At 52.5% G+C, this 16,104-nt stretch overlaps 1 long non-coding RNA gene across 1 annotated transcript; it reads right to left on the bottom strand.

The window, feature by feature from the left end:
* Window positions 1–3,447: 3,447 nt before the first annotated feature.
* Window positions 3,448–6,725, bottom strand: LOC105854344. The gene is made up of 5 exons (XR_001146019.1): window positions 6,257–6,725; window positions 5,940–5,972; window positions 5,540–5,572; window positions 5,134–5,166; window positions 3,448–3,642 (listed from the first exon to the last, which is right to left on the bottom strand). It is a non-coding gene; the product is annotated as an uncharacterized LOC105854344 (long non-coding RNA).
* Between the last annotated feature and the right edge of the window lie 9,379 nt (window positions 6,726–16,104).

The following is a 16,104-nucleotide window of genomic DNA, read 5'->3' on the forward strand; positions in this document are numbered from 1 at the left end:
GGGTGGGGGGGTGGCGCTCCCCCTCTGGGCCCGCCGTGACTGGGAGGGGTCGGCCGTGGGGTGGCAGCGCGGCGCCTCGCGGAAGTCGGCATGAGGAAGGAGCAAACCTGTGTCCCTGCCCTTTGAAGAGAACCTGGAGTCTCGTCCACCCGTTGCTGGAGGTCTCTTTCCACCCGGTCAGGACCTCGGGCCCACGCTGAGACTCTTGGTCGAAGCCCTGCCCAAGGCGCCCTAGGGACTCATACAAAACCGCGAGCCCTTGAACACCCCCGTCTCTGAAAATACTCAGCAGGTGCCGGGTTTGGCGCTCAGCGGCCGTTGGCCTGGCTGACCCGCAGCTCCTGGAAGCCGGCTGTCCTGGTGCTCCGGCAGCCCGTGCGCCACGCAGTCAGTCCAGTTACCCCCAAGGCCTAACCGACCAGGGCCGGAAAGCCAACTTGGACTCTGCAGCTGCCAGCGAAGGCCAAGGCCTGCGTGATGGCCTGCCGGGCCTCTCACGGGCGGCTGGAGAAGCCAGGGTGCTGGCGGCTGAGAGGCTTCAGGGTGTGGGCGGTGTGGGAAATGCCCCAGCGCCGAGAGCAACCTCTGTGGTGGTCCTCGCAGTGCAGGGCGCTTGCACACGGGAGCTGCCCTCCAAGTGAGAGATGCACAAAGCTCAGAGCCCTCGACAGGGAGCTGAGAGCGACTTCCCGTGGATCTTACGCCAGGCACTGGCCTGCCTTCTGGGCCACAGTGCTGGGTTGCGAAGCTTGAGTCTTTCCGGCGAGCACCCTCAGGGGGCCCTCTCAGCAGAAGGTGACACGGGGAGCTGGCGGGAGGCAGCTGCTTGAGTGCATTCAAGTGCGCACGGATGACGTGTGACTGGGGAGCTCTTTACATAGCTGGGAGGCACCTGGGGGCACCGGTCCTGGGGACCCTTGAAACTGATGCAAAATGAAGCTGTGAGTCTTCAGTCATCAGGACAAAGCGAAGGTGTCAGCAAGCAGTGGGGAAGCGCGGGTCTAGCTCTCTGCGTGCCTCCTGTTACCTCTGAGCCAGGTAGTGGGGTCCGCCATAGAAAAAGCTGTGCATGTGAATTTCACTAGTCCACAGTTAATGTCCACTCGCTGGAGGCCGATTGTAAAACCTGCCCAGCTACACAAGCGTAGGCTGAAGCACCTGTCACGCCAGGGCACGCGGATCTCTGCTGGGGGACAGAGACCCCCGGTGCCCGGCTTTAGATAACATTAAGCATTGACCTTTTCACTGGAGAAGATGCCTGGACTCGTTCCCATTTGACAACCCATACTAGAAAAGCCAGAAATGAGATTATTCCACCAGGCACTTCACAAGGAGAGGACGGATGCCCAAAGCTACTTTGGGAAAAGAGAGATCGAGAATGGTCACAGCCACCAGCAACCATTCCAGAAACACGTCGCCCACAGACACGTTTAATTGGAACTCCTTTTCAGTTTTACCTGCTGTGGCCTGAAGGCTACGGGACTTTCCTTTGGAGAAATTAGCAAGGTAACCTGGACCTGGAATGACTGTTGCTTGATCTGTGTCTGATACAGAATGGCCGGGCAGTCCCCAGTCGTCTCAGCGCGGTCGGACATGGTGAGTGGACGTCCACGTTGCTGAGGTGACGCACAGCGTCAGCCTCTGGCACTGCGGCCTTGGTGCCCTGGAGGGCACTCAGCTGTGGCGGGGGTGGCTGCAGGAAGAGGCTGACGCTGCGCCCGCAGAAGGTCATCCCAGTTACTAGATTGTTTACAGTCTTTTGTGCCAAGTTCAGCTTTTGGGCAGTGATCGCGTGAGACACTGTGAAACATCGTGTCCATTCATCGAGGTCTGTACACATAGACTTCCCAAACGACGCTTTGTCACTCTAATTATCTGACCGTGATCCTTTCATCCCTGGCCACCCAGTGCTCTGTATCCCTGGACCCGAGAAAGTTCCAGCTAGCCTTTAGTGACCCAGTGGACGCTCAAGGTCTTGCTTCTGTGGTGAGTGTTTGCCCGAGGAAGCGGCTGTCACCACATGTACTTACTTGTTCCTAATGGGTATGAACATGAACAGCTGTGCCATTGACATGTAAATATGTTACGTATTTACAATCTCTGAGACAATAAGTGTAAACTCTCAGTGAAAACATTCTGTGAAAACTGTGCTCAGGCTGGGTGGACACCCTGAAGGGCAGCGGTGAGCACGTCTCCTAGCAGCATCAAGTCCACCTGAGCTGTTCACTCCCTAAATCCTGTTTCCGGGAAGGTACAGCTGCAGCTATCAGAGGAGACAGCTTCCTTGTCTTTAATCTTTGCAAGTCCTTTGCTGTTATTTATTGGCTTTCCAGCATTGCTTAAAAATAAAGATAAGGGATAAAATGCAAATCAAAATTCAGGCTAAATTGTTGGAATCAGATCCGTAACGTCAAGTGGCTCTTCTTCAGTTTTGTGTTGCTCAGTTTGTTGCTGGTGATGTGGGGATCAAAATCCACAGACACAGATTTTGTGGGCCCCAGCCCCACTCTAGATCAAGATCGGGAACTACAAATCCCATAGTGCCATCATCACCGAGGGGGATGCTGGGAACTGGGGGTGGAGTTGCCAGCCAGGTCCCGTATGTCCTGCCCACGTGAGCCTTGAGGGGCTCGGGGCTCTGGGCTCTGGGCTTTGGCCGCTCTCAGGGAGTCCAACTCCGCAGATTGGTGGGACACATTCATCACTCTCCCTCTTTCTCCCTGAGTTATTCGCTTCTTCATTTCCCCTTCTTTTGTAAACCTTTATTGACCCGGGGGAGGGAGAAGGGTCAAACCTCGAGGAGGAGAGCACAAGGGTCTATGGTGACTGGTATCGGTGGTGGGAATCTTATGAGGCTACACGTGAGGGAGACCACAGATACTGTGCCGAAATGAACAAGGAGGTAAAATATAAGTAAACAGATAATACAGTGTCAGAAACAAAACAGTAAGGGTAAAGGTTGTGCTGGTTCCTCATTAAAGTGGGGGAAGGGGGCAGAGTGCTTAGGGAACTGGAGTCTAAGGCTCAGACACTTGCTGAGCCAGTCTGACTTGCCCTAGGCAATTTACAGCAGCAGGGACCAACGCTGTGACTGACCATAAAGCAGCAGGACCAACGCTGTGACTGACCATAAAGCAGCAAGCACTCACTGTGCCTCACACACAGGAGGGAAGGCCGGCCCCAGCTCTGAGGTCTGCACGCCACTTTTGACTTCGGCTACACTGAAACAAATAATGCACTCAAACTTTTTTGAACCTCATTTCATGTCATCATGGAATGACTGCCATGTTGGTGTTTGTGAGCTTGTGTCCGAGAAGGGAACATTATTTCCCAGCAGTGAGGCCAGTTCAGATGTTCCCACCACTTCTCGCAGTAACAGGGAGCTTAGAGAACAGAAACATTGCGTCACCCCACCAACCCAACAAAGAAGCCCGATGTTGATGATGCTCATTTTTATTGAATCACTGAGATCACATAAACTACTGGGCACAGGGCGTTAGGCAGATTTGGTGCTACTGGGTGATCAAGTCAGGTGACATTCTGGCCCCAGCCGATGATCCAATGCAGAAGGTCAAGGCCGATTCTGTTTCGCTCACTGTGCAGCGCCTTAAGGAGTGCCAGAAAATACCTTGCTGAAGTAACCTGCAGGAGGAAAGAAGATTTAGAAATCCAGAACATTCTAAAGATGATGGAGAATGGCTGTAAGGCTCGGAGTAGGCAGGGACAGCGCTGCAGAATGACGGCGCGGGCAGTGCCGGGGGGTCAGTGTCCCTCTCGGGGCGCAAACAACGAGGACCTGCACCGGACGGGCCAGGAGGCTGGAGCAGGAGAGCAGGAGGAGGCCCGTGCCCGTCGGCTTTCCAAATTCTGTGGCACCGTCCAGCCGCCGCCTCTGATTTTATGTTTAAAGAAGAAAAAGGTGCAGACCAGAGGTGCCGGTGGTGAGCGGGTTCATCGGAGACAGTGGGGAGCAGAGCAGGCGGATCTGCTGGAGCCCACTGCTGAGGGAGCAGCGGGGAGACAGGAGTAGCTGTCCTCAGACTGTGTAATAGTGTCTCTTGATTTGAAATATTAAATCTCTGCCCTCAGCTCCTGGCCTGTGGAGGTCATATTGATCTCACCAGATGTATCAGTGTAAACGCCATCTATTGCAACAGTTAGACAGAAGGGGAGAGTGGGGCGTTCTGGGAATGACCGTGATGAGCCCATGCCCCGTCCATCACCCTCTTCGGGTTTGGAGTGACCCCTGCGCCTGACAGCAGAGCTACTGGCAGCCAGCAGGCGTCACGGCCACGTTCCCAGCTGAATGCTCCTCGGTAGAGGACAGGCCGGTCACCACACTCTGCACACTGGGCTCCTCAGGAAAGGGAACAAAATGTCCAGAAACGGACCCCATGGACCCAGTACATGGGTCACTGCAGCAGTGACCTGTGTGTCAGGGACGCCTGTCCCCATGCTGTGGACGAAGCAGACGCACACATCACACCTGCCTGGGCCAGACACACACCTCACGGAAGGTGCTGGACACTGGAGACGCCCAGACTGACGAGGGGTTTTGCTCCAGAATATTGTGTTTCAGAAGAGAAGACAAAGGTCAGCCTAGAAATAAGACACACACACACTCACACTCACGCTCACACGCTCACACACCCTTGCCCTGGAATGTACTGTAGGGGGCCATCGTGCGGAAAGGCCCTAAAACCTCCTCTTGACAAAGAGCAAACCTGGGTCCTTCTTACACTGAGGCTCCTACATTGCAATTTGGCGTCAAGACACCCATGTGGTCCAAAGTCCTCGGGTCATTTCCCATTGAGGAACGACAGTGATGCCTTCATTTTGGCACCAACTGGGCTTTCATGTGTCTTTGTTGATCTACTCAGCCCTGCTATTCGTCAGAGAAACATTACAAGCAAATTCCCAGATACAACTAGTCACATGCCCTGTCCTTTCTGCAGGAGAACATTTATAACCAACCCCAAAATTATAGGAAATAAGCAGGTTTTTTATGTTTGAAATGACTTGTTATCATGACTTTGGTTTTCCCAGGCTTTTCCCAAGAATTCACTATCACCAGTCCCCACCAGCGGTGAAGTGGGAAAATCATCATCACGCAAACAGGAGGAGTAGACTCACCAGAGCTGTAATCACCTGGAGCTCGTGTGCTCTCTGGAGGAGAGAAAGAATAAATAGGATAAGGCAGAAGCCTGCGGGGGACGTGGGGGTGGAGGGAGAGACAGAGCTGTGAAAGATCGCAGGTTTCACATTAGAAAGCTTTGTCTTTGGTGTAAAAATTTAGAGGGAAAAAGGCACTGATGATATAAAACTCACAAAACACATTAAGTAGCGAAGTGTGTGGTTATTTCACATATTTGATATTGATGGCCTTCTCGATCATATCTTACTGACACTTACTGACAAGTCATGAATGTTATCATGACTTTGGTTTTCCCAGGCTTTTCCTAAGAATTCACTATCACCAGTCTCCACCAGCGGTGAAGTGGGAAAATCATCATCACGCAAACAGGAGGAGTAGACTCACCAGAGTTGGAAAAATCTGCATCTTCTGTGATCTCTGGAGGAGAGAAAGTATAAATAGGATAAGGCAGAAGCCTGCGGGGGGGGGGAGGCTGGAGGGAGAGACAGAGCTGTGAAAGATCGCAGGTTTCACATTAGAAAGCTTTGTCTTTGGTGTAAAAATTTAGAGGGAAAAAGGCACTGATGATATAAAACTCACAAAACACATTAAGTAGCGAAGTGTGTGGTTATTTCACATATTTGATGGCCTTCTCGAGCATATCTTACTGACACTTACTGACAAGTCATGAATGTTATCATGACTTTGGTTTTCCCAGGCTTTTCCCAAGAATTCACTATCACCAGTCCCCACCAGTGGTGAAGTGGGAAAATCATCATCACGCAAACAGGAGGAGTAGACTCACCAGAGCTGTAATCACTTGGAGCTCGTGTGCTCTCTGGAGGAGAGAAAGAATAAATAGGATAAGGCAGAAGCCTGCGGGGAGATGCAGAGCATCAACACTTAAAGCGAGTGGAGAGTTGACTGGCTTGGAACAGCCCCAGGATGGGGTCAGGCCAGTCTCGGGCGGTCTGTCCCCGTGGTGAGGGAGCAGGCGTGGGGAGCCAGGAGGAGCCTGCCTCTGGGACCCCCCAAACGCACGTCCACAGGGAATCCACACCCCGGCCGCTGTTTCCCGGGCAGGACCGGTGGCACCCTGTTTCGGTCAGACTCTGTACTTACGGCCGGAGACCAGGGCAGTGGACACTGCCACGAGCAGCAGGACAGCCAGGAGCTTCATGGTGGTCAGCGGAAGGGCAGAGCGCAGGCGGGACAGCGCAGAGCCGGTGGGTGAGGCGATCTGACTCCACCACTGGACACCCCGATGTTATATGGGCAGAGGGCACCAATCAGGGGCCGTGAGGTCAGAATCCGGGTGAGCTGATGCCCGGAAGTGTGCACAGACAAAACACTTGGAGTCAACAGACAGCCAGAGGCTCTCTGGTAAGCTCATAGCTGCAGCCGCATAAATATGACCTGGCTTTCAAGTCACACTAAATATGTAAATACTTTCACAACAGTAACTTATTCCCCTGAATCTTATGCAGGCTGTAAATCAATGTTACCTCAATATGGCTTCACTCCCAGCAGGAATGGAGGGATCCAAATAGGGATGGGGGCAGTTAATTCTAATAAAGTAAAAACCAAAATCACAGGCAACTCTAAAACAGAGATACTCTGCAGTGGGGGAGGGGATGGGGTTAAAACAGGTGTGGGAAGAGCCCAAGGGACTATGGTGATGGTGCAGGGGTGTATTGGTGGTGGGAATTCACAGGGACTACACCCAAGGCGATAACGCGTGCATCATATAAAAATGAAGAACCATGTGAAATAATGGAGGGAAGGAGGGAAGGAGGAAGGGAGGAAGGGAAGGAAGAATATATCCCAAGAAACTTAGATTGTCACAAATAGGCTTCAGCAAAAACTGTCAGTATTATTTAGTCTTTCTTTTAGCTGTATATTATAAGGTAAAAAATTGGCAAATAAGATTTCAAATATCCGTGTCTCTAGAACCTCTGAGGTTCCATGGAATTTTCCAGATGCATGTCACTGATCCTTCTGGGTAAGCTGTAAGACTTCTGAGAATGAAGGCTCTACCCTGCAAAACCCCTCAGGACACCAGAAAGAGAAAGGAATGTCTATTAGAAACAATGAACTGAAATTGTTACACAGTCACTGAATATATTATGCCATAATTCAATATCATCCCAATTTAAAATCTCCAACTCCAACAAAACCCATCTGAAGCTAAGGGAGGAAAATGTAATCTTTGTAAACTTACACAAATTCTTGCAAAATGCTGAACAAAATATTTCAAGAACATCCTTGATGCAACACTTTGAAAATATGTGAACATTTGTAATTTAATTTTTATCATGAGCATAAAAATGAAAGCGAGACCTTACCCAAGTTATCTCCAGTGACAGTACTGAAGCAAAACAACATCACCGAACTTAGTTTCGCAGGAGAATCTGAGGTTTAAAAAGTGTTTGATAATCAAACAATGTCAATACATTAGTTCTCTAAAGCTGCAAAACAAAAAACTACAACTGTAGTGGCTGAAAAAACACAAATATATTATCTCGCATATTTAGAGACTAGAGGTCCGAGAGGGGTCTCATGAGACGACATCAAGGTACCGAGAGGAGTGAGCTATCTGAGGAAAACTCAGAGGAAACCAGTTTCCTTCTCTGCTCTTCCACACCGTGGCTTACAGCCTCGCTCAGCTTGACACCGGCTCCCGATTGTGACTTTCTCATTCCGCGTCCCCCAGACCGACTTTGCTGCCTTCCTTCCTCGCCGCCTCTAAAGTCCCTGTGTTGACTAAACTGGGCCCACACCGAAGCCACCACAGAGCCCCTTTTTATGCCCATCTGACCAGCATCTGTAATTCTATGTAAAAACAACCTCACTGTCCTACACAGGTTCCCTAGCCTAGTCGAAGGTTCCAGCAATTAGGATGTGAATATTAAGAGGAGCCATTATGCTATCAAAATTAATCATCTGAGCCCTCCCTGGTGGCGCAGCAGGTTAAAGTGCAGCACTAAGAAGCTAAAGCCACTGCAGCATGAGTTCAGTCCCCGCCCTGAGGTGACCCACATGGCGAGGCAGACCTCCCCTGACCCGCCCGCTGCTCCCCCCAGCACTGTTCATCAGTCAGCCTATCCTGCTCCCCACTCTGTCTCTGGTGAATGCTCTCGGCCCCCCTGCACCTCTGACCTGTACCCCAGTTCTGTATGCACAAATAAATCTTTAAAAAAATTAACCATCCAATTAAGACAGGAAGACATGATGAAATAAAATACCTATTCATTAATTTAAAATATAGTTTTGCTACTTCTGGCAGCATAGTAGATACTGGGCCCCTTTCCAGCCACGGTAAACATTCTTTTAAATAAAGGATCAACCCTTGCAACATCAGAAATGCCTAGTTTTTCCTTCTTTTAGATCTACCAGGATAAAAGTAAATATAGTGAATATCCAAGGTTAAAGTCTGCACTTTGGAAACCTGCAGTAAAAAATATAGAACCTACTTACAATGCTTCAATTTCAGAAATAAAAGTGGTGCAATCAACTTAAAACACATGATCATCAGGTTGTAGGTAACTTCCCCTCTCTGTTATCTAATTCCTTCACCAGCTGTGCTGACCGCTGACCACCACTTTTGCCATTTACCAATTTAGACATCAGGTTAGTTCAGTCACAAGATGACCAGTCCCTCTGGGTTTGGGAAGAGGATTTATTTCTTGGCCAGATAAACAGTGCTGGTGTTCCCCACAAAATAAGCCTGTGGCGTCTCCCCCCGAGTGCTGACTGTCATCAAGCATAGTCTATCTTTTTTCACTGTGGATGCTGATGACTGAAAATGGCTGTGATAACATGAACAAGAAGAGAAACAGGGAAAATAATATTCTAAGAGGGAGTCACTGAGTAAAGGGAAACAGAATGGACGGGACAGCTGCCAGGGAGGGGTGACGCATTTGAAATGAAACAGCTGTCTCTGGTCCTCTCTGCTCACTGTGCCCATGGAACCCCCAGGGGAAAGCAAGCAGATGGCCCAGATTGGTCCCTTTATTACATTTTCTTCCGGATAAACAGAGGAACGGTGTTTGCCAGAGGGAAGAGGCTCTGGCTACGAGCAGCCTGGCTGTGGTCACCAGCCACCTCTGCGGCCGCCAGGGCTGGCAGGGTCTAGTGCAGTGACACGTACGGGCCGCGGGGTCAGCAGCAAGGCCCGGGGGAGGGCAGGTGCGCTCGGTGCTGCAGCAGCAGAGGTCAGTGATGACACGCGCTGGCGTGTGCAGGGCCCAGCTGGAGGCGCCAGCCGCAGGGGCCCCGGGGTGCGGCCAGCAAGGAGAGCCGGCTAGGACCTGGCCCCGGCACACCACACGGGCGCCGCGGGGTCCTGCCAGAGGCGAGACCATGAAACGGAGACAGAGACAGGAGCTTGCCCGCAGCATCCGGCACCCCTGGCTCGGCCGGCCAGCCTGGTTTCCTCAGAGGGACAACCGTCCTCTGCAGGGCAGGTCCCTGGGCACAGAGGTGACCCCAGCACTGGCCCACGCTGGCCCACACCAACGCTCAGGTGTTGTTGCTGTGGACAGTGAAGCTTTTGGGGGTGTCCTGAAAGGCTGGGAGCTGCTTGCACCATTATTCTCGCTTTGCAGCGGAGGATGCAGCACTGAACAGCGCTGGCCTGGGGGTGAGAGGACGTGCAGGCAGGCAGACACCTCCCGTGTGCTTTTCCCTCAGGATGTCTAAGTGTGTGTGTGTGTGTGTGTGTGTGTGTGTGTGTGTGTGTGTGTGTGCTGTGTTGTCATTTTTCTTAAGCGAATTTCTAAGCATCCTAGATTGTTGCGTGTGTGTGTGTGTGTGTGTGTTTTAATGTGGGTAGCTATCTAATTGTTGATTTTGTTGGGGGACAGACGAGGGGTCCCCCACATGGCTATTTCCTCACCCCAAACTCTATCGCTGTATCCTTTGGGGTCATAGGCAGGACCCGGCAAAAATAGAGGCGGCCGCCGTTGAATATTAAGAGGAAAGACGAGTGGAAAGAACGAAAGATAAACAGATCAGACAGTAGCTAAAGCAAAAGATCAGATTATTCAAATAGCTCACAGAAAATACCACGGGGGTATGAACTACCTAAAACTCCGTCTCACAACTCGTGACGTTCTCTGACCCACACCAGGAGAGTCACGGTGGAGACTCTCTCATCCCTGCTTTGCCACAGAAGCACAGCCTGTTTCCGAAAGCCACAGAAGGAGATTGGGGACGCGACTCACGGCAGGAACTAGACGAGGAAACGCTTATCCCGTCGTCGAAGAATGTTTGTGAACGATTCCCTTTCGGCGATGAGATAGTCAAAGATGTTAGCTGGACACAGCTGAGTGTCCTTATCTGAAGTTTCGCGTAGAAACAGGGTTCGGTTCCAGAAAGCAGGGCTGGCGCTGAGGAAGCCAACAGTGAGTGACAATCATTTTACAAGAAAATCACGGCCCCCCTTCAGTGTTTCTGTGAGTGGAGCAGCCAACTTCAGAAGGAAATGTGGGAATGGAAAGTGCACCCCAAACGCTGCGCTTACTTCTTGCTTGTCTTGTCATTCATTTGTAGGAAAAAACAGAACTCCCTCCCTGGTAGATCCCTGAACCCTTTGTGTAAAGCTGCTCCCCCGGCTGACTCCCGCCGGCCGGCAGTGCCGAGGCAGCGTGGAGGTGTATTATTTTCTGCAGTTCACATCGAAACTTTTTCTCCATCCACAGCACCCAGCCTAAGGGATTCCTGCCGAGGGCCAGAACCCCTGGTTGTCTGTCAAGAAAAGAATGCGACGGAGCACGACTGTCTGGTTTTGGGGTGTGTGGGTTTGGGGGTTCCTCGGTTCTTAACTGGTGTGTGAGAAGAATTCACAGCTAAGTCTTGGCAGAACTTAGAGACAATGAAATTATGCCCATAAATTATGCCCCAGCGGAGTCCTGTACCCCAGTCTTAAGTGGGGTACAGGGACCGTGCACACCACCCCTCCCTGGGGGGCTGCGCAGGGACTCCCAGGATATAGTCTACCCATCGGGCAGCAGCTTCCGAGCCCCTCCCCCTCTGCTATGCTTTTGGGGTGCAGCTGTATCAGCCCCGGCCCGATTCCCGGGGTCCTCGGTATAACCAGCCACTTTTCTTCCCGCATTGTCGTCTCTACGCAAATGTCCAACACCCGCAGAAAGCTTGTGAGGAAGCAGAGGCACAGAACACTGGAAGAACCCCAACATCTGAACCCCATCGAGTTCCTATTTAGTGAAAACTGTGCTAGCTGCCTTGTTTGGGTTAGGGGTCACTGTTTGTATCAGACCCTTCGAGGGAGGGGTTGGGGGGGGCTGCCGCCCCCTCAGGGCCAGGGCACAGATGTGGCGGTGGGAAGCTGCAGTGGTAGGGGACCCCGGCGGCGCGGGCCCCTGAGAGGGGTGACGGCGCCCGGGGCAGGGCGCGCCGCTGCCCTGATGGTGCTGGAGCCTGGTGTTGCGGGCGGCTGGGGGAGAGGGAGGGGGGCGCGCTGCCTGGCACCTCTGTAGCGGCCCCACGCTCTGTAGCGGGGTCCCCGCTGGCAGCAGCAGGACCTGTGAAATTTTAGCTAACTGCCTGAACGGGGCGGGGGGACTTGCACCCATGGTGGGAGATGCAGTGCACACCCAGAGCGTAAGGGCAGTGGGCACGGACGGCCTGACCGGAGCAGACAGGACGCAGGCAGAGGCAGGGCGCAGCTCTGAGGAGCCCTGAGGCTCTGGGGCAGCGGCTGCCCCGCGGCCGGCTGGCCGTGGGGGTACCGAGAGCCCAGCACGGCGGCCCTGAACTCGGGCCCTTCCCCGGGGATCCGGATCCCGGAGAGAACCGTGTGGCGAGAGAGGTCAGTCAGGTCAGTCTGTCGGCGTCTGTCAGTCCCTGCAGCCGCTGCGGCCGCACCCAACCCGCAGGCTGCCGAGGCCTCGGGGCAGCTTTGCTCAGTCGGCCCCTGGGGGCCCTCGCTGGCGGCGCAACGGGCTAGGACAGGCACTGCAAGCCGGCCGGGCCGCAGCCGCTTCAGAGTTCGTCCCCGCCAGGGAGTGACCCACAGGGCGCGGCAGACCTCGCCTGACCGCCCGCTGCTCCCTCAGCAGTGGACTTCGTCGCTCTGCCAGTTCTGCTCCCCACTGTCTCCGGGGAAGCCTCGCACTGCCCCTGCACCTCTGGCCTGTACCCCAGTTCTGCGTGCACACATAAATAAATCAGCCTCTGTGCCACCACGGGGCTCAGCTGTTCCTCCACCAGCTGCCCTGGAGGGCCGCTGTGACTGGTAAGATTTCAGGACAAGGGTGGAGATGTTTTCCGTGGTGGTTAGAGGCAAGGGGAGACCTTCCCCGGCGCTCACCCCTCCAATACCGCTGTAAACAGCCCACTGGGCAGTAACTTCTCAGATGCCAACCTGGAGAGGGCCAGGGAGCCTGGGGCGGAGGGAGGGGCTGGGGTCCCCGCACATTTTATTCACAAGCTCCAAAAAGGATCTGGACAAACTCGATAACCTCACACCACTTTCACACTGACATTTAAGATTGTCAAAGAAATTATTTAAGTTTAAATTGCGGCAAGTGATAACTCCCAGCGCATTATAACACTGACATTTCAAGTCAGTCTGTCATTTCGCTCTTTTACATGTAGCCAGTGGGCTCCAAATGTCATAGCAATTTGACACCCACCATCAGGCACTTTTAAAAGACATGATATTTTTAACACGAAAGATTTCACAAAATTCCTTTTTCTCCTCAACCTGTATTTGCACTCTGGTCCCCCACAGTACTTTGCCCTGATTTATTGTCACGTTGAAAAGCATCATATTGGTTACTTCATCACATTCTTCTGTGACATAAATTATTTAAATATTTTTAAAGGCAGAAATATTCAGAGGGTTAAAAAATTCCTTCTGATTTCATTAGCAAAGTTTCTTTTGTTCACAGTTGATCAAACTAGTCCCTGCAACTTTCCTATCTTGACAAATACCCAAAATTAATACATCAGCTCCACAACAGGCGGGAGAGACAGGTCGGGATCACCCTCTCCCCTAAAACAACATTAAAGAAATAGCATTTGCTCAGAGGAAGCGTCAGGCCGTCTGTCTTTCCTATCGACTTCCAGGATATTCCGGTGGAGGCCGCAAACTCCGGGATGTTCACGCAGGGGACGGGGCTGGAGGAAGCGTGGCAGGGCGGGTCAGACACTCCAGCCAGCAGGACAGACTGCGCGTCGCTCGTCAACCAAGGCCGCAGGGGAGGTGGGGACCTGGCGTGACCCGGAGGCCCCTGCGGACACTCGGTGGGCGAGGCCCGGCCTGAGGCCGCACGGCTCTGAAGGCCCAGGCCTCGGAAGTGGGACGCCCATGAAAGAGCAGAGAGAAGCCACCAGAACCAGGATAGAACCCACAAAACACCCGGCGGCAGCGAGAAGGACCTGCAAGCTCGCTGCAAGACTCTCCTGGGCCAGTGAACAGCGCCGCACCAGTGGAGGCAGGCCAGGGCCCCGACACGGTGGGCGGCCACAGAGATGGGTCAGCACAAGCCCACCACAGCACTGGCCGGGGCCGCACCCTGCAAGCACCAGTGAACCCTGACGTGAGTGTGGGGCCCAGACTTTGCTCCTCTCGCTGGGGGACCGTGACCTGCAGAGGCAGGGACATCAGGCCAGAGGGCAGGAAGTTAAGGGGCCCCTGGGGGCACAGGACTAAAGGCGCAGCACTGTGGAGCTATTGCACCCCGAGTTCGATCCCCAGCCAGGGAGGGACCCACAGGGCGCGGCAGACCTCTCCTGACCCGCCCGCTGCTCCCCTCAGCAGGGGACTTCTCCATCGGCCTGTTCTGCTCCCCACTCTGTCTCTGGTGAAATCTCTCAGCCCCCGCACCTCTGGCCCGTACCCCAGATCTTGAGCGCATGAAGAAATAAATCTTTAAAAAAGAAAGGAAGAGAAGAAAAGATGTCAAAGGAATAAAACCAAATGAAGATGTAAAACTATAACTATTTGTAGATACAAAGAAAACTCAGAACTACTAGAAATAATAGACAAAAAAGAGGCGTGCACGAAACCAGTTCATAGACGCTATGTACACTCCTCTCCTGATAAACCTGAGATCTCCCTCGTGAAATAACCAGTGTCAAAATCATTCCTCTCGCTACTTAAATGAAAACATTTTAGATTCCTAGACTAGTCGGGGTCATTCTGGAAAAAAAAAATACAGTAAATAAAACAGGGAAAGCTTAACTACTAAAGCATGAAGAAATGCTTAGAAATGGAATATTTAAAGACATATAAAGTTATAATAAATGCACCAAATTGAAACATTTAGCCAATCATCTAACTCTGTGGCTTCTTTTCCAAAGAAAAAAAATCAATCAAACGGATATTTGGAAAGGCAGATGTGTAGCACAGACTCTACCCCTGGGCTGGAACCGAGTACCCAAGGGCAGAAGGGGTCAGGAAGAAGGACTTGTGAGGCTGACCCCGCTGGGGAAAGTGTGGACAGGTCCGCGGGGCTGCGCGGGTTCTCACAGGCAGAGGGAGGGACACAGAGGAGAGGAGACCCGGGGCTGATGACGCTGGCAGGAGCTGCCCACGGCGGTGAAGGCTTGCTGAGGCTGACTGCGAGTGCTGGGGGCTTTTGCTGGAAGGTTCCAGTGGGGGGGGGGGGAGGGGCGGAGAAAAGCTCCTGGAAGGTGCTAGTAAGTCACCACCAGGTGACAGTCAGGCTTGCTGTGTGCTAGTGGGTACAGAATTCTTGAAACCTCATGGACGTCTGCAAGGAGAGGAAGGATGCTCAGCCCATCCTTCTAGTACAGGATGAATTGTGACTTCGTTGTTTCGAGTAGGAGGAAGACCAGTAAAGGGCAAATAGCACTGACATTGGCGGAGTTAAAGGCAACAGGGATTTTCAGCTCTGGACGACAGAAAAGTAGCATCTGTCCAGATAAATCAGCTATGCACTGTGGGGCCCAGGAGGCTGGAACTTTAGGAGCGGGAAGGAGGTGAGGGGGGCCTGGAGGTTTTCATTTTCCACACACTGTACGCGTGCATGAGCCTTCTTTTAAGAAATGAAAACGTGCTTATCACCCACAAGCTAATCAGTTCCTTGAATGCAGTTCAACCACGGGCCCCCGTCATGAGAATGCAAATCAAGACGTCTGAGTTTCTGACACACAGCACAGAATCACACGATTCTGTGGCGGTGCAGACATGCTAGAAAGCAAAACGCGTATTTCTGAAAAGAACTACAAAAAGGCATCATGCAGATAAGGGGTTCACCACACACACACAACTGCCCCTGTGCCGCAGTGGGGGTGTCGATGTGGAGAGAGACCCGATTTCCCTGTTTACAAAGAACAAACTTGGGGCCCCCCTCACCTGGAAGCTGGTGCCCTGTGTGGGATGTGCCGTTCCCTGTGGCCTAATACCCTGTTTCTAGCCCACCTAGGAATACCGTTGCCACTGTCCTGCCCGGAGCTCATCCTCCCGCTGCTGAGACAGTCACTGCGTGAGCAGCGCCGAATATATTAAGCCCGGACCCCCACATCCAAGGCCACAGACAGAATCCAGACTGTCTTTTCTCCTGAGGACCCTCAATCCACAAATTATTGAAATCCATGACAGAGATTTCACATTCTCGAGAAACAAACGTCTGCGTGCACACCTGTGTCTGCTCCCCTTCCCCTCTCGGTCTCTCGGGGGCTCCCTGGCTGTCTCCCCTCCACCAGGACACCCCGTGTCCTCAACTCTCCAGAGCAAACCTGTAAAGCAGCACTTTATAATACTAATGGGCACATGATACCTAGCTACGTTGCAAACCACTGGAAGTGTAAAAGGGGGAGGAAAACACTCAGAGACAGTGGCGAGATGGGGCTGGAAAGGAAGGTGACCCAGAGGTCAGGCGACTCGATTGTTTGCTATTTAATTTTGATTAACTGACATGTAATGTTAGCACTCGATGCAGCTGGGAAATGGGTCGACTGTTCATGAATTACTCCAC

This window comes from Condylura cristata, unplaced genomic scaffold (genome assembly GCF_000260355.1).
Source record: "Condylura cristata isolate star-nosed mole 26May11 unplaced genomic scaffold, ConCri1.0 scaffold00034, whole genome shotgun sequence".
Lineage (NCBI taxonomy): Eukaryota > Metazoa > Chordata > Mammalia > Eulipotyphla > Talpidae > Condylura > Condylura cristata.